General features: G+C 37.6%; 1 protein-coding gene across 5 annotated transcripts in view; it reads right to left on the bottom strand.

Moving 5' to 3' along the window:
• The window catches only part of LOC115232440 (innexin unc-9), a 677,230-nt gene that overhangs the window by 169,632 nt on the left and 484,620 nt on the right, over positions 1–22,978 (bottom strand). The gene's annotated exons all lie outside the window — the stretch shown is intronic.

The following is a 22,978-nucleotide window of genomic DNA, read 5'->3' as shown; positions in this document are numbered from 1 at the left end:
GCTCGGTAGTGAAGTGAAAGCACGCTATAAAAAAAATAAAACTACTGAATAATAATAATAATGATAATAATAATAATAATAATAATAATAATAATAATAATAATAATAATAATAATAATGATAATGATAAATTAACAGGGATTTATCATAGAGTAAATAAAAGCAACTAAATGTAAAGGAATCGAAATCAAAACAAAGGAACAAAAACTATAGTAAAAGATGCAGACTCAAATATAATCGAATAATTGTTGAGATATATATATATTTTTTTTTTCAGAGTGTAGGCGAAGGACGGAAAGCGTTTAAATAAATAAGCAATATAGGCAGTGGGTGAAAGAAAACGAATTGAAATTATTTGATTGGATCGAAGTATCTCCGAACAACAGAGATGGTAAGTTCACTTCCTGGAAAAAGACAAATAAAGAAAGAAAGAAAAAAGAAAAAGGAAAGGAAGGGAAGAAACAAAAAAGAAGAAGACGGGCTTTCTAAGGAAAACTCAACTAATTAAGGTAAAAAAAGAGGGGTGAAATATATAAAAGGGAACAGGGGGTTTGAAAAAGTAGCAAATTTTTGGAAGTGGTTTTTTTCCTACAGAGAAAAAAACAGAGGACACTTGAAAACAAATGTGTGTTGATGCTTGGTAATAATAAATACTTCTTCCACTCTCTCGTTTATTAATGAAGTGTTACGCTTGGTAACACATGAATTCCTTCGATTCTGTGTCACTGTTGTTATTTTATAATACTTTTTCTTTAATTCTCCTCTCTCTCTCTCGCTCGCTAGCTCTTTCGCTCGTTGTGTCTCTATCCCTCTTTATCCGCGACAGTCTTGTTAACTTAACAATATATATATATATATGTATATATGTATATATATATATATATTGTATATCTAAAGGTTTGTCCGTTTTTTCACCCGAGCTTGCTTGTCACCAGCTGGTGGAGTTCATTTTTAATATTATACAACGGGAAACAACAAGTCTTGGCAACTCTCCGCTGAGATCACACGCGCGCAGAAGCGCGGTGTGTGTAATCCAATTGCTTATACATAAAAGAGGCGACGTTGACTTGCTGTTGTCGCTAGAAGTAGCAGCGGTGGAGGCGGCAGCAGCAGCGATGGAGGAGATGCTAGCGGTGGTCGTCATCTGAAGTAGCAGAAAACAAGAGATGAGATGAAGTCCCAGGCCAAACACAATAGAGAGGAGAAGAGAGATATGTACAATACACAATCACGACTACCACCACCAGCAGCGCTAGTTGCAAGTAAAGTACCGTGCTGCTGTTGATGATGATGGCTGTGGCTGCTGACAAACCCGTCCCTCAAACATAAACACATACACACACGAGCGCGCGCAAAGCTTCGAGATTTCCATTCAGAGAGGGAAGCAAAAAAAAATCGATCAGATTCAGAGAAGCGCGCCCAGACGCGCACGTGCATGCACGCACACACAGACACAGTCAGTCAGTCAGCCAATTCCTCCTTCTCTCTCTCTGTCTCTTTCTCTCTCTCTCTCTCTCATGGTGATTCTGAGGCTAACCACGGAGTTTTAGCAGTCTTGCAGTCATGGGATTTTCTAATGATATACATCAGACTATATAACACTATATACTTTCAATCTGTTATCTAAACAACATTGTTTTTAGCTATATTAATTCATTCATATCCAACCGAATAAACGAAACGTCTCACTTCTAACTAATTAAGCAAGCTTACTCAATCAATCTCAATCGCCAAACGAGAGCACTTTCAATTGGACGAGTTTTTTTTTTTCAAAACTTAACCAATTCAAACCCCCACCTACTTACTCACAATCCGTCATATTTCGGGAGTTTTTGAACTTGTCAACTTAAACAAATGTTGATAGGAATTGTCCATATCAAATCTCTCTCTTTCTCTCTCTCCATTTCATTTCTTCGATTGATATGATATTTTCTAATTTTACCATCGGATTTTTCGTGACATTATTATTATTATAGACCAGGAAAAAGGATGTAAATGAGTACAGAAAACACACCACACACACACACATACATTACATATGCATACATGTTCTTTTTATTCTTTATTCTTTTTACTTGTTTCAGTCACTTGACTGCGGCCATGCTGGAGCACCGCCTTTCAAGTCGAGCAAATCGCCCCCCCCCCAGGACTTATTCTTTGTAAGCCTAGTACTTATTCTATCGGTTTTCTTTTGCCGAACCGCTAAGTTACGGGGACGTAAACACACCGGCATCGGTTGTCAAGCGATGTTGGAGGGACAAACACAGACACACAAACATATACACACATATACATACATACACATACATATATATATATATATACATATACGACGGGCTTCTTTCAGTTTCCGTCTACCAGATCCGCTCACAAGGCTTTGGTCGGCCAGAGGCTATAGTAGAAGACACTTGCCCAAGGTGCAACGCAGTGGGACTGAACCCAGAACCATGTGGTTGGTAAGCAAGCTACTTACCACATAGCCACACCTACGCCTATATATATATATAACTTTAAAAGATAAATTCACACACAAATCTCTCTCTCCCCTCTCTCTCTCTCTTCCTCTCTCTCTCTACACACATATGGATTGGTTAGAATTCCGATCATGAGTGTTCAGCTGTTCGATTAATTGAACTACCAGGCTCAGTGAATTGGTGTGGAAGCGAAGTGACTGTATTTTCCAGACACGCGCAACCTTAATCTATATTTAAAGCAGAGATCAGCGTGACACAGTGTGACAAGACAAGACTTCTAAATCACAGGTACACTCCATCTAATGGGCTTTCTCCATAGATTTCTTTTCGCTTGTTCCGCTCATAAAGTATGGGTCAGCCCAAAGCCACAAAAAACGGGACTTGCATAAGGTGCACTGCAGCGGAATCTAATTGATAGCTCTCTCTCTCTCTCTCTCTCTCATATATATATATATATATATATATATATATATATATATATAGCCTGCTCGCTTAGCCAGCGGGGTGGTGTCATTCGAAGGCTAAAACAATGCGAACGCATTGTGACCAGCGATGTGTAACAACACCTGATGGTCTGGTCGGTCACGTGATATATATATATATATATATATATATGGAGGCACAATGGCCCAGTGGTTAGGGTAGCGGACTCCCGGACGTAGGATCGCGGTTTCGATTCCCAGGCCGGGCTTTGTCAGTGTTTATTGAGCGAAAACACCTAAAGAAGCTCCACGAGGCTCCAGCAGGGTGTGGTGGCGATCCCTGCTGTACTCTTTCGCCGCAACTTTCTCTCACTCTTTCTTCTGTTGGCCTGCTCGCTTAGCCAGCGGGGTGGCATCATTTGAAGGCTAAAACAATGCGAAGCGCATTGTGACCAGAGACGTGTAGCAACATCTGATAGTCTGGTCGATCACGTGATATATATATATATATATATATATATATATATATATATATATATGTTCTTTTAATCGTTTCAGCCCAAAAGGTGTAACCATACTGGTCTAATACACGTACACGCCACGCTGCAATTGTTTATATATATATATAGCCGAGATATAAGTAGTAAGTATGAAATTAAATTAAAATTCTTTTATATGGTGGGATGAAGGGGCTTACTATCTCTAAATTAAAATATATATATATATATATATATTATATATATATACACACAGAAAGAGGGAGAGAGAGAGAGAGAGAGTGAGAGAGAGATGTTTGTACCTCTGTGACTGTTTGTCCCCACCTCATCAACGCTTGACAACTGGTGTTGGTGTGTTTACATCCCTGTAACCTAGCAGTTCAGCAAAAGAACCCAATAGAACAAGTACTTGGCTTCAGAAGAAAAAATCCCTGGGTTGATCTGTTTGGCCTAAGGATAGCGACAGAATAGCCACAGTCAAATAAATGAAACAAGTAATAAGAGAATATATATATATATATATATATATATATATATATATATCCAGAGATTTTCTCGGACCATAACTTAATAGAACTAACAATGTATGGGTCCTCAGAAGACTACAGACATGCAGGCTACTGGAAGTACCCAAATCCTCTTCAGCCTGAACTTTTACAAATCTGATTGGAAGGGTATCGAGAAAGAGGTCATGGAACATAATTGGTCAGCCAGTCTCTCTATAAAAGACATTGACATAAAGCTACAACACTTTATGACAATCATGCATGACATCTGCAGTGAGTTTGCTCCAGGGAGAATGCCAAGCCAACAGAAACATATAATACACAGGGATAGGAGGATTCTAATGAGACGACGGGCAAAAATCTCAAATCGTCTAAATGGGCCACTAAAGGATAACAAATGATCCCACCTCGAAATCGAAAATGAACTCAAACGATCCCATGAAAAAGAGAGGGCAGAAAAGAGACCAGGGCTGTCAAAAATATTAAGACAAACCCTAAAGCCTTCTAAAGATATGCAAAAGAATCTGCTTCAGTACGGTGCAAAATAGGGCTTCTTCTTGATGACTGCAGACTCCCAGAGGATCAGTGAAATACTGAATGTGCAATACAAGAGTGCTTTCACAAATTCACTCGGACACTTGCAAGTAGCTATGCCTGATGAGTTTTTTGGCTCCACAGATCTACGCAACAAAATGGCAATTATTCACAGCATCAACATAGAGGAAACTGATGTGGTATCAAGAATTTATGAGATGAGCTCAAACTCAGCATCAGGTCCTGATGGATTTCCAGCAATCCTCCCAAAGAAATGTAAAGGGGGCTCTAACGAGACCACTTCAGATTCTCTTTCAGAGCTTCTTCACAACTGTGAGACTTTCCAAAATGTTAAAGGAAGGAATTATATGCCCTATCCATAAGGGAGATGGCAGAGTAGACGCTAATGATTATAGACCTGTCTCTCTAACTTCTCATGTCAGCAAAGTCATTGAGCGCATTGTCAGGAAGAAACTAATTGCGTTCCCTGAAGATAATTACTTGCTTTCTGATACTCAGCATGGCTTTCGCTCAAGCAGAAGCTGCTTTACACAGCTTTTGCAACACTATGACTGGGTGTTGAAGCAATTAACGAATCGCCCAAATGTAGACGTGATATGTCTCGACTTTGCAAACGTGTTAGATGAGGTTGATCATGGGATGATATGTCACAAACTACGGAAACTCGGCATAACTGGGAATATCGGAGAGTGGTTGCATGACTTCTTAAAAGACAGAAGCCAGGCTGTAGCAGCCAATGGAGCCCTCTCCACGGAGACATTGATAGAAAGTGGAGTGCCTCAGGGAACTGTATTGGGGCAACTGTTGTTCATGGTGGCTCTTTCAGACATGTCATCAGTTACACAGATAGTCACACTTACTAGCTGTGCCGAATACGCAAAACTAGTACCAGCAGTCAAGGAACCTTCTGATGCCAATCTTCTACGGAAAGACCTAGATGCCATATATAAGTGGGCTGAGGACAACATGCAATTTGATGCAAGCAAATTCCAAGCCCTCCGCTACCAGCTAATAAGTGCTCTGAAGTCACAACAACGATACTTTGAACCAAAAGGAGCGGCAATCCTAGAATCACATACGGTGCGTGATCTTGAGATTGATATGCGCAACGATGCCTAGTTTCACATGCATGTTATCAAGATGGTCACAGTGTGCAGGTGAATGGCCAGGTGGATTCTGAGAAGCTTCAGAACAAGGGGCCAGGAAACTATGCTGGTCCTATGGAAGACATTTGTCCTCAGCCGTCTGGACTACTGCTCTCAACTGTGGCCACCTTACACTGTAGGAGTAGGATCAATAGTAGAACTCGAGGCGGTTCAGCGATACTACACAACGAAAATTGCATCAATGGAACAGCTGGGCTACTGGGAGAGACTGAAAGAACTACGACTCTACTATCTGGAGCGAAGACGGGAGAGGTATGCCGTGATATGTGTGTGGAAGATACAGGAGGGGCTGGCGCCAAACTTGGGAATTGAGAGTTATACCATACCTCGAAATGGACGTCACGTCACGGATCGAAAAGTCCCAAAAGGGATCCAAAAGGGGAGAAAAAATGATTTCTAGTAAAGATTCATCATATTCATAAAAATCAGCCAAAGCGGGTAATAAGAATATGAAAATAATATTTGAGGTGTTTCGTTATGGGTATAAGAATATACCAGAAACAAGTATAAAAAAATAGAGAAAAGATGTTGAATCAGAAATAATTTTATTACAAAACTGGATTCAATGCATACGCAGGTTTCGAAACACAATGCATGTGTGAAAAAAATTTTAATCATAGTAATTATAATCATAATTAAAATTTGATTTATGCATTGTCATTCTCATCAGTGTGAGGAATCTTTTGGAGAACATCAAAAAAGTTTAATAAGAAGAAATAAAATAAAATAAAATAAAATAAAAATAAAAATAAAATAAGATACAATAATAAGAGAATACACATGGGGTAATAAGGAAAAATCGGATAATTTGCAAACAAAATTATGAAAGGGAAAAATAATGCTAACAAAAAAAAAAAAAAAACAGTGGGAGACGACGAAAAAGAAAACGAAAAAGAAAGACATATCAATGTGTATGCAAGTCTATGTGTGTAGTAAAACTATAACATAAGAATCTAACGAATATGTCTAAAAAAAATAATAACAGGTCGAGACGAAATACAAAGTAAACAAGGCCACGTGTGCTTAAGAGAGTACAACGGAACAATTTCACTAGCAGAAAGAAAGCCATAGGGAGTTATACGTATACATAATAATATTGAAAAACGAATACATACATACATACATACATATATACATACATATATACATACATATATACATACATACATATATACATACATATATACATATATGCATACATATATACATACATATATACATACATATATACATACATATATATACATACATATATATATACATACATATATATACATACATACATACATACATACATACATATATACATACATATATACATACATATATACATACATATATATATACATACATATATACATACATATATACATACATATATATGTAAGTATGTATAGGGAGAGTTTACGAAAAACAACAACAAAAGACGAAGACAGGTGGTGTACAAAACAAACAGATGTATTAGTATAACGCTCAGGAATATAAAAAAGTCTTTTACGTTTCGAGCCTACGCTCTTCTACAGAAGGGGACACAGAAAACAAGGAGAGAGCATAAATGTGTGTAGTGGCTAACATAAATTAGGTTCTGAGAGGCACAGGGGAAACTAGTTTTATTTGTGAACCTCTGTCCTTGTTTGAAAAAGAAATCCGAGCTTTCAAGTAGGTTGGGGCAGGTTCCACAGTTCGGGTGTCCACATTTTTTAACCGTTGGTTTCGTGGTTGTTTTGTAAAGCTTCGTATTTGTTAGTAGTCTCTTTAGCGATTTGAGTTGCTTTTTGCATTTGATTTGTTTGTGCGTTTTCAGGATATCGTTCATTTTTGGATCTCTAGTTAGTAAAGGAAGATTTTGCACAATAGTGTTGAATACCTCAGTGTTTCTGGGGTTCTGTGTTGATATAAATAATAGAGTTTTGAGATGAGGTGTGGTGTTATGTTTTGTTGTTCTTAGTGTTTTTATGTCTAATTGTTTGGTACGCTTAATTCCCTCGTCTATAAGTGAGGGTGGGTATTGTCTTTCAGTAAGCGTTGTTTTGAGGTCTTGAAGACGAAGGTCTCGAGTTGTTCTATCAGAAACTATTGTGCAAATCCTTTTTGCCAAATTGAAAGGGATATTTATTTTGATGTTTCGAGTGTTACTATTACTATTTACCACACGTGGAACGGAAAATGCTACCAAATCCTACTACAAACTTATCGGATAAAATTACCAACGAGGACATATTAAAAGAATTGAAAGAAACTAACAGAAATTTAGTTATTCTAACTAACAAAATAGATGGATTAAATTACCGTACTGGAGAAGAAACAGAATTTGAACAAAGACGACAGTCTACAGAGCAAGTTAGTCAAAGTTTGAACGAACTATGCACGACACTGCATTCATTTTTTTACAAATAACTGTAAAAGTGAATTATTTTCAAAACCGATAAACGTATAAATACATAGAAATATAATAGTTGTATACTGTCAATTTAACGTGACAGTAGGGGATTACACCACCGCTGTTTAGCCCTAGGAAGCATCGAACGCTTCCTGTCGGCGTCGACACATTTACTGTGTCCTTATATATTTACGAAGGGGAGACAAATACCCCCAACAGCTAGGCCTGCATCTAGAGACACGCATGTTTCAGGGTTTTTGCCCATCATCGATCTAGAGTAGCAAAAGCCTGCTAGCTGCAGATATCTGTCTCGACTTCGTAAATATATATATCTAATTTTCTAATTTTACATAGAAATAATTAGTCGAATAAACGTTTGATAATTAACATAAAAATATACACAGACGTAAATGCGTATATGTGTATGAAACGTAAAAGAATCAAGAAATATCTTTTTAAGGAAATGTTTTCTCACTTCCAACGCAAAGTATTATAGAAATACAGAGAATTGAATAAGTATTTACATACGATTTAATGAAAAGATCGATACATTTTTAATTTATTCCAGGTCAATGTAAATACGCGTGTCTAATGAACCTCGGATGTACATTTTCCCATTTTCGCTGCAAAATTTTATTTCTTCTTTATAATTAAGTAAACTAGGAGGGAGAGAGAGTTGGGGATTTGAAGCAATGGTGATTTATTCTTTCACGAGTTTCAGTTATTGAACTGTAGCCATGCAGGGCCATATCTATTTCTTTACTACCCATAAGGGGCTAAACACAGAGGGGACAAACAAGGACAGACAAATGGATTAAGTCGATTATATCGACCCCAGTGCGTTACTGGTGCTTATTTAATCGACCCCGAAAGGATGAAAGGCAAAGTCGACCTCGGCGGAATTTGAACTCAGAACGTAACGGCAGACGAAATACGGCTACGCATTTCGCCCGATGTGCTAACGTTTCTGCCAGATCGCCGCAGGGCCATATCGATTACTGCATTATTCCAGTTTGATACTTATTTTATCGGTCTCTTTCTGTTGAACCGCTTCGTTACGAGCCACAACAGTAACACTGAAATGGATATAGAAACACAAAGCCAATCAAATTTCATCCACAGTACATTGGGCAATGCAATGCTGTAGAAAACACACACACACACACACTCACACACACACACACACACACACAAGCACACAAGGTGCTATGCAATGGCTTCGAACAAAGAACCTCGTATTTCCGAAGCGAATTCCTTAGCAACACAGCCATTTCTTGTGCCTATGACTATATTTGTCGAGGAATCCAAATAAACTGTCTGAAGGAGGAGGAAAATAAATGTTAACCAAGCAAGTAGCTAATAAATCAAATTGATAAATTACATAAGGGGCCTGAACTGTAATCAATGCCATTTAATACTTATCCACCGACAGTAAGGAAAGTCAAAATGCTAAAGACTAGATTCATTACTTACAAGCATCCAGGAAAACACTGATTTACAGGGGGTTTTTTTCTATTATTTTCGTAGTAAGCAAGAACTAGTTTTATCAACGGCATCGGTGAATGATATAGCCAGCTAAAACTAACCAGTAATTTACGGTTAAATAACATTGGATCTCATCCCATCAAGATACAAAAACGAACATGATGTTGTCCATATCAACTCTTAAATACAACGTGAAACCTTCTGAAACTTGCGTTGACTTTTAACTAAAATTGAAAAAGAAACTGGTGCCATATTATTTGAGTTCAAATCTTGTAAAAGCAGCCTTACAAAACCATATATCAATGAATAATCCCTCATAAATCAATTAATAAATAAAGGGCACAAATGGCCAAACAGCGTGTCAGCTTCGTAGGTTATTATCATATATTCACTTTCAAGAACCCAGCTCAATCTTAGTTCACATTTCACAATAACGGCTTTATGATTGTAATAAAGTATACTAAGTATTAGAAAAATACAAGAACAGAATATAATTGATTGAAGTGACCTAGGATATTACTACCCCGATCCAAATACGTGCATAGGCTGGCATAATCCATTTTTATTTAACATAGTTTTTCTGCATTTAGTGGCATTTCCAACCTATAATAAATTCAGTCCCATTTCAGTTAGATTACCTGGGGCCGTTCATTCTGCACTATGGCGAGGAGCGTATACGTTTGATTGTTATTTGAGACATACACAATATAAACCAGCTTTTGGAGACCTAAGATATACGCGAGTGAATTTCGAACACCAAACTATTACAGCCTGCTTTAATATAGGGCTGCTCGTTTGATATCATGGACTGGAAATCATGTAGATCTTCAGTAGTGTCTATAATACTATATAGTACAGCACACACACAAACACACGCATATATATATATATATATTATTTTATTTTATTTATTAGGGAATAAAAATTCCGGCATCACAGGGACTCAAATAAAATGAATTACTCTCAATAAGGAAATATATGTTACTTAGAGACAGCAGTCCCCATGCAAAATATACATTACACCATATAAAAGAATTTTATTTTAATACTTACTAGTCATTTCTAAATTTCTCTGCTACACGTGTTTCTTGAGGTTCTTTTACCGTTCATTAAACACGCAGTGTTTTACAGGAACATTTCTTAAACTCAACCCCAATCGTCAGGTTTCTAAATAACTTTATTATAATTCAATAGCAATTTCTATATTTTAATATTTTAACAGTTACGAATGTAATTAACAGACAAATATACTTAGAAGCCTGACGATTGGGGTTGAGTTTCAGAAATGTTCCTGTAAAAGACTGCGTGTTTAATGAACGGTAAAAGAACCTCAAGAAACACGTGTAGCAGAGAAATTTAGAAATGATTAGTAAGTATGAAAATAAAATTCTTTTATATGGTGTGATGTATATTTTGCATGGGGACTGCTATCTCTAATAATATTGCATGCAAACTATCCTGAGTCTTTCCATGCTGCTTTTTAACTAGAGCCAACAATTGGAGCCATATTGGAAGATCAAATTGATGTTGTTAAAGTGCATGTAATTTGATTTGTTAACCGGCATTCATTTGATTTGCGGCTGGATGGAAAGTTTTGAGAGAGAGCACCTGTTAATTAACTCAGCCTACCTTTGATGCCTTTGTGAGCTCCGCTAGCTTAGCTTAGGGAACTTCTAAAGCATGTTATCCATCACAATGAGCGAAGCAGTAAAGTTCAGCGCTGTAACTTGGGTTTTGTTGGATTTTATGTTCACATCCAAATGCGGTTGGACGCCTCTTAATGGTAGTACAGCCTTGAAGAGAGATTACCTAAAAATTCCAGTAAATGTAGGATCTAGGCAGGATATGTTAGAGTGTGTGTATGTGTGTGTGTGTGAGCGTGAAAAGTGATCATCTCACGATCCAGTATATTCTAGTGAGGAAGCAGAATATTGATCTCTGGAAGACATCAGAGAGACAGGTTTTTGGCAAAAGTAAAATCGGGATAAAAACATTACTTTCGGTTCTTCATAACCAGAGGTGAAAGCAATGACAGGCTGTGATCAAATTTAATTATACAAGGCACACCTATAGTAGGAGAAGTATTTAGACGACTACGAGCAAAAATATTTGTTTAAATCATATTTACTATTTCCATAAGTGGAGGCGCAATGGCCCAGTGGTTAGGGCAGCGGACTCGCGGTCATAGGATCGCGGTTTCGATTCCCAGACCGGGCGTTGTGTTTATTGAGCGAAAACACCTAAAGCTCCACGAAGCTCCAGCAGGGGATGGTCGTGATCCCCGCTGTGCTCTTTCACCACAACTTTCTCTCACTCTTACTTCCTGTTTCTGTTGTACCTGTATTTCAAAGGGCCGGCCTTGTCACTCTCTGTGTCACGCTGAATATCCCCGAGAACTACGTTAAGGGTACACGTGTCTGTGGAGTGCTCAGCCACTTACACGTTAATTTCACGAGCAGGCTGTTCCGTTGATTCGGATCGACCGGAACCCTCGTCGTCGTAACCGACGGAGTGCTTCCACTATTTCCATAAAATGACCTTAAAGACTGACGTCTCTTTTTGTCGATAAACACCCAATGACAACAAACGATTCCAATTACGAGATGACTTAAGTCATGATAAATCTAACTAGCACTAACTTAAATACCTGAGAGCGTGAAATACCGTTTATAATAAATGGTATACATATTACACAAGAAGTACATGACCGGCGCATGGCTCAGTGGTTAGAGCGTCGAGCTTACGATCGTGAGGTTGTGAGCTCGAATCCCGGACCGGGCTGCGTGTTGTGTTCTTGAGCAAGGCACTTTATTTCACGTTGCTCCAGTTCACTCAGCTGTAGAAATGAGTTGCGACGTCACTGGTGCCAAGCTGTATCGACCTTTGTCTTTCCCTTGGATAACACTGGTGGTGTGGAGAGGGGAGGCTGGTATGCATGGGCGACTGCTGGTCTTCCATAAAACAACCTTGCCCAGACTTGTTTCTAGGAGGGTAACTTTCTAGGTGCAATCCCATGGTCATTCATGACCGAAGGGGGTCTTTACCCTTACCCTTTACATGACCGGCTCGTCAATGTTCAAGTGTTTTAATCAAATCTTGAGCTTTCGAACATTAAATAGACTTTCATATTTTAAACTAACAAGTTTCTCTTTTATATGATATCTTAGATAAGGTATCGGAAAACCAAGAAAATTTGTGCAAGATATTGGATATCAAGATTTTTGCCAACATAACACGGCAGTCCTGGCTTAGGACGAATGTTGCTGTAATTTAGCCCCAGGAGACATCATCTCCAGCTGGCTATACGACACGATCTGTGTCCTTATATTTTCGAACAAGGGACACAGATCATATCGTATAGCCAGCTGGAGACTATGTCTCCTGGGGCTAAATTACAGCAACAGGACTGTCAGGTTATGTCGGCAAAACTCTTTACTCGAAAGTACTGTTGCTGAATATCTCTCGTGAGATTTACAAATAGTAATTTTTTTAATTGGATATCAAATCGAGAAGACTTCAATGAAAGATCGGGACATCTGACGTGGAAGAGAGGCATTGGTCCAAGCAAGTTGCCCGACTGGATAGATAGATATATATTTCTTTACTGCCCACAAGGGGCTAAACATAGAGTGGACAAACAAGGACAGACAAAGGGATTAAGTCGATTACATCGACCCCAGTGCGAAACTGGTACTTTATCGACCCCGAAAGAATAAAAGGCAAAGTCGACCTCGGCAGAATTTGAACTCAGAACGTAACGACAGACGAAAGTGGATAGATAGATAGATATAGTAGATAGATAATTATTAGTAGAATAGACTACTACCAATGATAAAGTAAAACCTGCTTTCAATGGTCAAGTGTATTGAACTTTAAATGTGGAAACAGTACCAAGTCTTGTGTATCTCGAGATTCTGTTGCGTTAATTGTTTGTGGGACGTTGTCTTTTTAAAAGGAGCAGTAACCTCTTTTTAGGTTGTCAGTCCATCTATTCAGTGACACAACAAAATAGCTACAGATGCTTATGAGGCACCAAACCACCAGAACTAATACAACGATCTTCTGCATAGTTTTCTTCTACCTTCAAGGCATTGGTCGACTTGAGACTATGGAAGCTGTCCGAAATGTTAGACGTCTCTTCCTCACCGCAAGTAAATTAGCCCCACTTTTGAACAGTTATACTAACTAATTATGGACGCAAACCTTCCTCGGGGCCTGCAGTTTAGTTTATGCTGGAAATATTATACACTTGCCCAATGTGTTGTAGAGTGGGTTCGAATCAGAAACAATGTGACTTCGAAGTGAACTTCCTCAACATAAAGCGATACCTTAATTGCAAATAAATACTTAGTATTTTCCTAAACGTAAATGAATCTAAAATATATGAAATGCCATGAAACCAAAAGAAAGCAGGAATGAATTCGTAAACCTGATGTAAGTATTCATTCGGCTGATTGGTATTCTTCTTTACTATTTATTAAGGCGGCGAGCTGGCAGAAACGTTAGCGCGCCGGGCGAAATGCATAGCCGTATTTCGTCTGCCGTTACGTTCTGAGTTCAAATTCCGCCGAGGTCGACTTTACCTTTCATCCTTTCGGGGTCGATAAATTAAGTACCAGTTACGCACTGGAGTCGATATAATCGACTTAATCGTTTTTCTGGCCTTGTTTGTCCATTCTGTGTTTAGTCCCTTGTAAAAACAAGGGGCTAAACACAGAAGGGACAGACAAGGCCAGTAAATAAATGGGTATTCTCCTTTACTATTTATGACATTTTAAACAAAGGAAGGTTAAATATACTTAGAATAAAATCACAGACAGGCGCAGGTGTGGCTGTGTAGTTAAGGTTCCGTCCCACTGTGCGGCATCTCGAGCAAATGCCCCGGGATGAACAACACCATGTGAGTGAATTTGGAAGACGGAAACTGTGCGACCAGCTCATTCAGATTTTAAACAATCGTTTCGTATGAAAACGAAAGGTAATTAAAGCTACACACTGTACAAAATAGGTTGCCTTCTTTACAGAAAATTCTTTAGCCGCTCTCGTTCAATGAATGTCTCACGATTTTCTAATTCTGGAAGATTCTCCGCTATCTATGACAGAAATAAAGCCGTTAATGGCCTAATACAGGATTACTAAAAGCTATTTTACATCATATATCACTCAGATAAAACTGAGACGGTAATCACAGCACAAAATGGTACAAAATAATCAAACTGAAATGGAGTGACTCCATTTTAGTTTGAGCCAGGTTGAACAGTCAAATACAGAAAAAAAAGCATTAAGTGGATCAACAAAGCAATAACGTATTAGATCAGTCAGTCGTCTATTGTTCTTTATTATATGCATAAAGCCTGAATCAGTCAGCCGTCTATATCCCTCTCTTCTATTTCTCCAATATTTAGTATACTTTATTACAGTATTATAACTGTCATTGTCAACTATGTCAAAAACTTCGGTCAAGTAGATATATTGACAGTGAACGCTTAATAGCAACCAACAAAATTTATATGCAAATGTTCGCTGAATCTGGCCGCTAATGGTACTTATTTAATTAATCTACGAAAGATGGATTATAAGTCCTCTTTTGTAGGATTAAAACAGTATGGCACCAGATTACTTTTTAATTCTAATTTGAAAGTCTATCAACAAAGATGATTTCACATGGCACTTAAAAGGGTGATGCATTTGAGGTGGACAGCATCAAGTCAAACTGGAAATTTTATAGGGACAGAATCAACGTTTTTTTAAACCGTAAACTGTAGGTTGGTTAGGTTCAGTCAACTGTATCATCCGCCAATGCTGTTGATAACCTTTGTTCTTGCTTATTATGGAAATAATGCAACAAAAAAAAAAAGAAAAGAATTCTCGAATAAGTCCGCTTCGTAGCCATGCGGTTAGAAATAGAATATAAGGAATTGAAAAGTATTAACGGTCTCACAGACTTTCAATCAATGTTTCGTAAGTAAGCGAAATATAGACTAGTCCACACACCGCACAAAGCAAAACGAGGTCGCTGTATTGTTTACAGACACCTTCAATGACAATGACTTAACAACAAACTTTTCAGTTCTATATTTAAGAGATGAGGAATTATGTACATTATTTACAAGATCTGTCAAATGTAAATAATGTAAACAAACGCAGGAGTGGCTGTGTGGTAAATAGCTTGCTAACCAACCACGTGGTTCTGGGTTCAGTCCCACTGCGTGACATCTTGGGCAAGTGTCTTCTGCTATAGCCCCGGGCCGACTAATGCCTTGTGAGTGGATTTGGTAGACGGAAACTGAAAGAAGCCTGTCGTATATATGTATATATATATGTGTGTATGTGTGTATGCATTTGTATGTCTGTGTTTGTCTCCCTAGCATTGCTTGACAGCCGATGCTGTTGTGTTTATGTCCTCGTCACCTAGCGGTTCGGCAAAAGAGACCGATAGAATAAGTACTGGGCTTACAAAGAATAAGTCCCGGGGTCGATATGCTCGATTAAAGGCGGTGCTCCAGCATGGCCACAGTCAAATGACTTAAACAAGTAAAAGAGTAAAAGAGTAAAACGTTTTGGAAATATTTCGAGATTTTCCCACACAAGAATATTTTCAAGTTCTCTGTGAACCAGTGAGAAATTAGAACTGATTACTGACTCCGAAAAGCTCTATCTACGACGATTTCATCTCAATCGAAGGAGAGGGGGCTTTCTCCGTCCGGGTTGCGGATCCGTAGAATAAGCTGCCGGACGAGATAGTGAAGATGCCGGACGACCGCTCGGTTCAAAGTCTCTCTTGACCAGAAATGACCTGAACTCTTTGTATGACCACCCTTCCTGTACATAACTCCCTGTTCCCTAAATGGCCTTGATTTTGCTTTTTGAGCCAATAAAAATTGAATTGAATTGAATTGGCCCAACATGAGCAATATTTGCAGCCTGTATTGCATATTACAGAAACATCAAACTAGTGGCTTGAATACTACACAACACAAACGAGAAGGAATGAGAGGAGTCTCAAATACTTTGCTGTGTAAGCAATATATATATATATATATATAATATATATATATATATATATATATATATATACTGCATATATTTAAGTAGTTGAATGAATTATCCTAGTATGGATAATTCGGTTAACCGATACACCCGGGTAGCAAATTTTCGTCAGAAAGCACGGTTGAAGCTACATTATCACTATGGACTCCGTGTGGGCAGTCATCTAAAAGTTTTTGTTCGTCATGATGCTGACATAAGTTCCTTGTCTTTCCTGATGAGAAGACGGCATAATGCACCCTTTATTCCTTCGGAATTAAGAATATGCAGTCTTCGAAACATATGTCGAGAATAAAGGAATTTTGTTAAATCGTCGTTCGACTCCATTCTTTCATTTATCTATATATTCTATATATATATATATATATATATATATAATATATATATAGGAGAGAGAGAGAGAGAGAGAGAGAGAGAGAGGAGAGAGAGAGAGGAAGGGGAGAGATAGCGTTATATATCTGTCATTAATAAATTTTAGGGAGACGAAAAATAGGGATCTTTTCGGTTTGAACGGCAGTTTTTAACATAATTTCTAGGTAACTAAAAAACTTTTAAACTTCGTATACTGGTAGGACGTGTTTATAAAACATCTTTTTCTCTTGGCTTTATTGAGAACATTCTGTAGTTTGTAAGATATTTGTTGTTTTTTTTCTTCAATTTCAACCAATCAATGACGTCTAATGAGGTAAAAAAACATTCTGTGCCGTATGAATATGTCTCTCCTTTAAGAAACGGATTGGTTTAATTTACATTTGTGAAGAAAAAAGATACCCTTCCCCCACCCCTAACCAACCCTAACCCTAAAACAGATTGAAATGCAATAGATCGATACTAGGGTCATAATTATGGGTGACAATTTCATATGACACCGCTAGAAAAAACTGCCGTTCAAACCGAAAAGATCCAAAAATAGAATTTAATAATATTTGACATTATTAATTAAACTCTGTATTTTAGAAGAGAGGGCTGAAAATGTAACTGTAATTCTTTTGGCTTCACGTGAGATTGAAACCGTATCCCAGTCACAAATTACTACCAGTTCAACTCTTGCACTACGTTGTTTGCTACACATGGGTACACATAAAATTAATCAGATAATAAATGAGTAATGAGATATTGTATTGACAGAAGCCATTTTTCTAAATGAGAAATAAATAAGTTTGAAATTAATTCTTCCACATCACATAATCTTTAAAATTCCATTACAATAGGCAATAAATGAGCCAGAAAATTTCTAGTGCAGTTAATAGTGTAGAGGACAACTGTTTTCGTGGACTTACCAAGAAGCTGTGACATTCATGCCCCCACGAAGACAAAACTAATGCACAGACTTGGAATCAACGTGTGAGTCTTCTCTCTCTCTCTCTCTCTCTCTCTCTCTAAACATAACGGTAATCAATGAAATAAACTTTACACTTTCCTGTTCACAATGCAGATGGATGGAAGCACTCCGTCGGTTACGACGACGAGGGTTCCGGTTGATCCGAATCAACGGAACAGCCTGCTCGTGAAATTAACGTGTAAGTGGCTGAGCACTCCACAGACACGTGTACCCTTAACGGAGATATTCAGCGTGACACGGAGAGTGACAAGGCCGGCCCTTTGAAATACAGGTACAACAGAAACAGGAAGTAAGAGTGAGAGAAAGTTGTGGTGAAAGAGTACAGCAGGGATCACCACCATCCCCTGCCGGAGCCTCGTGGAGCTTTTAGGTGTTTTCACTCAATAAACACACACAACGCCCGGTCTGGGAATCGAAACCGCGATCCTATGACCGCGAGTCCGCTGCCCTAACCACAGGGCCATTGCACCTCCACAATGCAGATATGTATCATCAAACCTCATTGCAATTTATGTAGGAAACAATCAATTTCGATTTGCATGGAATTTAATAAATAAATAAATAAAAAGATGAATAAAAATGAGAAGAAAAAGAAAATGTGTTGTTTCTTAAAAATCGAATTAAAACGGTAATATTTTTCCTGATTTATGATGAGAGTGATGTAGCAATAGACAACACAACTTCTCTTAATAATTAAGTGTCCAGATCTTCAAACTGCTTTACATTCTTGAGTGGTGTCATTAAAACCTATCACGTGTGTAACTAACTACACATACGATAGTGTGGAGGCGCAATGGCCCAGTGGTTAGGGCAGCGGACTCGCGGTCATAGGATCGCGGTTTCGATTCCCAGACCGGGCGTTGTGAGTGTTTATTGAACGAAAACACATAAAAAGCTCCACGAGGCTCCGGCAGGGGATGGTGGTGATCCCTGCTGTACTCTTTCACCACAACTTTCTCTCACTCTTACTTCCTGTTTCTGTTGTACCTGTATTTCAAAGGGCCGGCCTTGTCACTCTCTGTGTCACGCTGAATATCCCTGAGAACTACGTTAAGGGTACACGTGTCTGTGGAGTGCTCAGCCACTTACACGTTAATTTCACGAGCAGGCTGTTCCGTTGATCGGATCAACCGGAACCCTCGTCGTCGTAACCGACGGAGTGCTTCCAATGAATGAAATGTAAAATATACATATGTACATAGAAAAGAGAGACATTAAAAAATGAATGGAAGGCGGAATGCAATCGCATGTTTAATATTCATTTAAATGATTGTGGTCATTCATTTTTTCACGCTTTATTGTCCTTTGGACAGCTAAACTATTCAAGATATTTTTCTGTAAAATTAATACATTCACGCATCACAGTACACAAATGCACATACAACTATATATATGAAGCTGAAGTTGTCTGTGTGTGTGTGACAGGTTTGGTAGCCTTCAACTAAAATTATCTCCTCCGAGACCCAACGGCGGAAGTTGACCAAAATTGAAAGTATGATAGAAGAAGGCTTGCTCTTCCTTCCGTAGAAGAAAAAAATCAAATCGGACCATGTTAAGACCAAAAATTATTTACATAAAAAAGGTCTTTTTTTCTATGAAAATGCCTATTTTTTATAATTTGTTTTTAAACTGCTGTATCGCCACTCTTTGGTGTATGTATTTCAACCAGAAAAATGTTCATTTAAAGAGAATAACAAGCTACATAATGCAAAATTTTTACTTTTAAAAAACTCCAATTCTAAAGGGTCGAAAACAAAACAAACCCGAGCAACGCTGAACTATACTGCTAGTTTACTATAAGTGGATATTCAAGGGTAGAACTTATAGCTAATAAGGCATATAAAATTGATATTTATATGCCTTATAGCTAATTCTAGTATTCAAGATTGACTATTTCTTGTATTTAGAGGAAGCATATACTAATGATGCAACCTTGTGGTCAGCTATTCAAAATCCTACTCAAAAATACCTCCACGGCCAAGGAGACAAAAATGAAAAAAAAAAAAGAAAAGAAAATGGAAAATTGAACATCAATGTATTTCCTACCATCTTGATCAAACATATACAATTCAATCAGGGGAATATAATTGTTAATGCACGAAGCACGTGTTGATGGAAATTCGATTTCAGATCACCTCCCAAAATGCTGCGAAGTTCTAATTCCCTGAACATAATCTGACAGACTTTGATACTGAGAGACTATTGATAATGTTTCAATGAGTGATAATAACAACGCTTTGCAAAGAAGCAACAGAGCGCAGACAGGCAGAATGGAAATCTCGAGAGAATTTATTTAGGCACAGATTCTACATTGCAAGAAAAATTACGATTATTATAATTTTTTTTTTTTGTATTTTATTTTATTTTGAACAGTAGATTTCGCAGCATATAAAGCTATAAATAATACCATGTAAATGTTAGGGCGAAAACCCCAATGGGTAGAAAAAGTCAAAGGTGTAAAATTTTATAAATTCTTATGAGGTGAACATACAGTTTACGTCAGCAAGAATAAAATTTCTGATGTCGATACAGAAATTCGAAAGTTTGCATTTTTCTTAGGGCCAATGCCAAGATACTCTGAGCCCTAGGCCAGTCCTACAATGTGCGGACCTTTTCCCCTGCCCTACAATGCGAGCCCCTTCTAGTTCTAAAATACTGTGCACCCCCTTCTCCTGACCCAATAATCTCAACTTTTCACATCCTTACAAAATGTGTCCCATTTTCCTATCCTTACATTATACACTCCTTTTGATAATTTCTTGCAGAGATTTCTTCAGTCATCACCCTCTTTACACAACCGAAAAAAATTCAGTTAGAAAATCATAATTAATTTGCGCACAAGAAATCTATAATATTATAATTATGCTTATCAACAAGAAAATCTGTTAATTGGCAGCATTTTAATGTTTCATGCCAAATTATGTGAAAAGCCAGAACACCAGCCCCAACTCTATGTCCTCCATCCTCCTCTGTTCTGGCAGTGACTTATCCTAGTTTCTTTATAGCAACAATTTCGTGATTTTAGTAGGATTTAAGACATTTTGTATAAGTTCTTTAGAATTTTCGACAACGTCCCCAGATTTTAGTGCCTTAGGAAATTAGGAAATTTTTCCAAATGTTTATTGTTGGCCCTGCTTGTGTGTGTGTGTGTATATATATATATATATATATATATATATATATATATATATAGAATGGTTGTATACTGTCAATCTAACAAGAACGTGACAATAGGGGGTACACCACCGTTGTATAGCCCTAGGAGGCATCGAACGCCTCCTGACAGCTTCGACACATTTTTTCCCTGTGTCCTTATATACATATACGAAGGGGAGACAAACACCCCCGGCCGTCGGAACTGCATCTAGGGACACCGTGTTTCAGGATCATTGTCCTAGGGCTATACAACGGTGGTGTACCCCCTACTGTCACGTTCTTGTTAGATTGACAGTATACAACCATTCTATCGCCCCACCACCGTACATGTCTCTACGAGAGATTTAGAAATTCAATATTTCATATATATATAAATACATAGTTATCTCTTATACACACACGCACCTTCGTGTTGGGGGTCATCTTTACTTTGTTATCTCCCCAACTTTCTTCGCTCTCCTGTGTGACCCTTCTGTCCGGAAGTCGCCATTATAGATCGCTAGCCACTACACACATTTTTTTCTCTCCTTGCTTTTTCTGTAGAAGAGCGTAGGCTCGAAACGTAAAAGATTTTTTCTATTCCTGAGCGTTATACTAATACATCTGTTTGTTTTCTACACCACCTGTCTTTGTCTTTTGTTTTTTTTCGTGAATTCTCCCTACATATATATATATATATATATTATATATATATATATATATATATATACCGTCTACTTTAAAAGAAAGCAGGCTATCATTGACTTAACAATTTGCAGAGCGACACTAAAAGGATTTGTTGTCACAGAAGGTTTTGGAAGTTAGTCGAATAATAGCTATACGAATAGGATATCGATATTTTCAGTGAAATTGACTACGCTGATCAAGAAATATTGTGAGCTAGGCCTCAAGGCAAAAATCTTCGTGATACTAAACTCCTAGAGGAATTAAAGGTCTGTAATTTGGCTTCATTAAAAATCGATCGTGAAACGGAGTTTTCTAATCCGTCGCCATATATAAACCCTGTAAATGCTAAACACCGAAAGTTTAACTAATCTGATGGCGAATTGATTCGACAAGAAGTAAACAGACTTCACAAAGAAGACACAAATCAAGCTAACAATCTCGTCGACGCTGGCATAGGAATATTTTGTTTAGAACCAACAGCAGAAGAAAGTTAGTTTGCCTCAACGAGCCCGCTGAGGGAGACGTGTTCATATATACAAATTCATAACGTGCGCACAAGCGTGCATGCGTACACACACACACACACGTGTATGTATGTATATATATATATATATATATATATATATTTAATCATATCAAAGGGAAATGGAAATTAATAGAAATTTTCACTTTCAGTGGATTAGCATGTAAAAATTTAGTCCAAAAAAGACTATGTATTAGTCATAAAATACAGTGTGCATATAAACACATAAAGAATCCACTCATGGGATTCAAACACGCTAGAAAGAACAGCTAGGTTCTATAACCACAAAAATTAGGGATAAAATTCGACAGGAACGAAATGATAAAATAAAAACATTTTACCATCTAATTTCCTGGACCAATTGGTTTCTGATTTTAGTTTAGCAAGTAAATAACTTTTACTCGCGAGGTGAAATCGTTTTCAACAGGTACATATGTATATATATATATATATAGATATATAGATAGATGTACCTATATATATATATATATATATATAAAACAAATTAATAAATAAAACATATGCATATATACATACATATATGTACGTACCTACATCTACATGTATATATACATGCATATATGGGTACAGGACACCCAAAAAATGGCGAACACAATGAGAAACGAAAACATAAACACAAAACCAAGGAAATGGACATTTTTCTTAAACAACGAAAAAATAGAGTACAGGACATACAACACAAGGAAAATTCCCCTTCTTCAGTCGCCTCTGTTTCATCTACTCCGCGTTTCGAAGGTC

Source organism: Octopus sinensis, linkage group LG2 (assembly GCF_006345805.1).
Source record: "Octopus sinensis linkage group LG2, ASM634580v1, whole genome shotgun sequence".
Classification (NCBI taxonomy): Eukaryota; Metazoa; Mollusca; class Cephalopoda; order Octopoda; family Octopodidae; genus Octopus; species Octopus sinensis.
The sequence above is the reverse complement of the archived record's forward strand: the minus strand, read 5'-3'. Positions and strand labels throughout refer to the sequence as shown.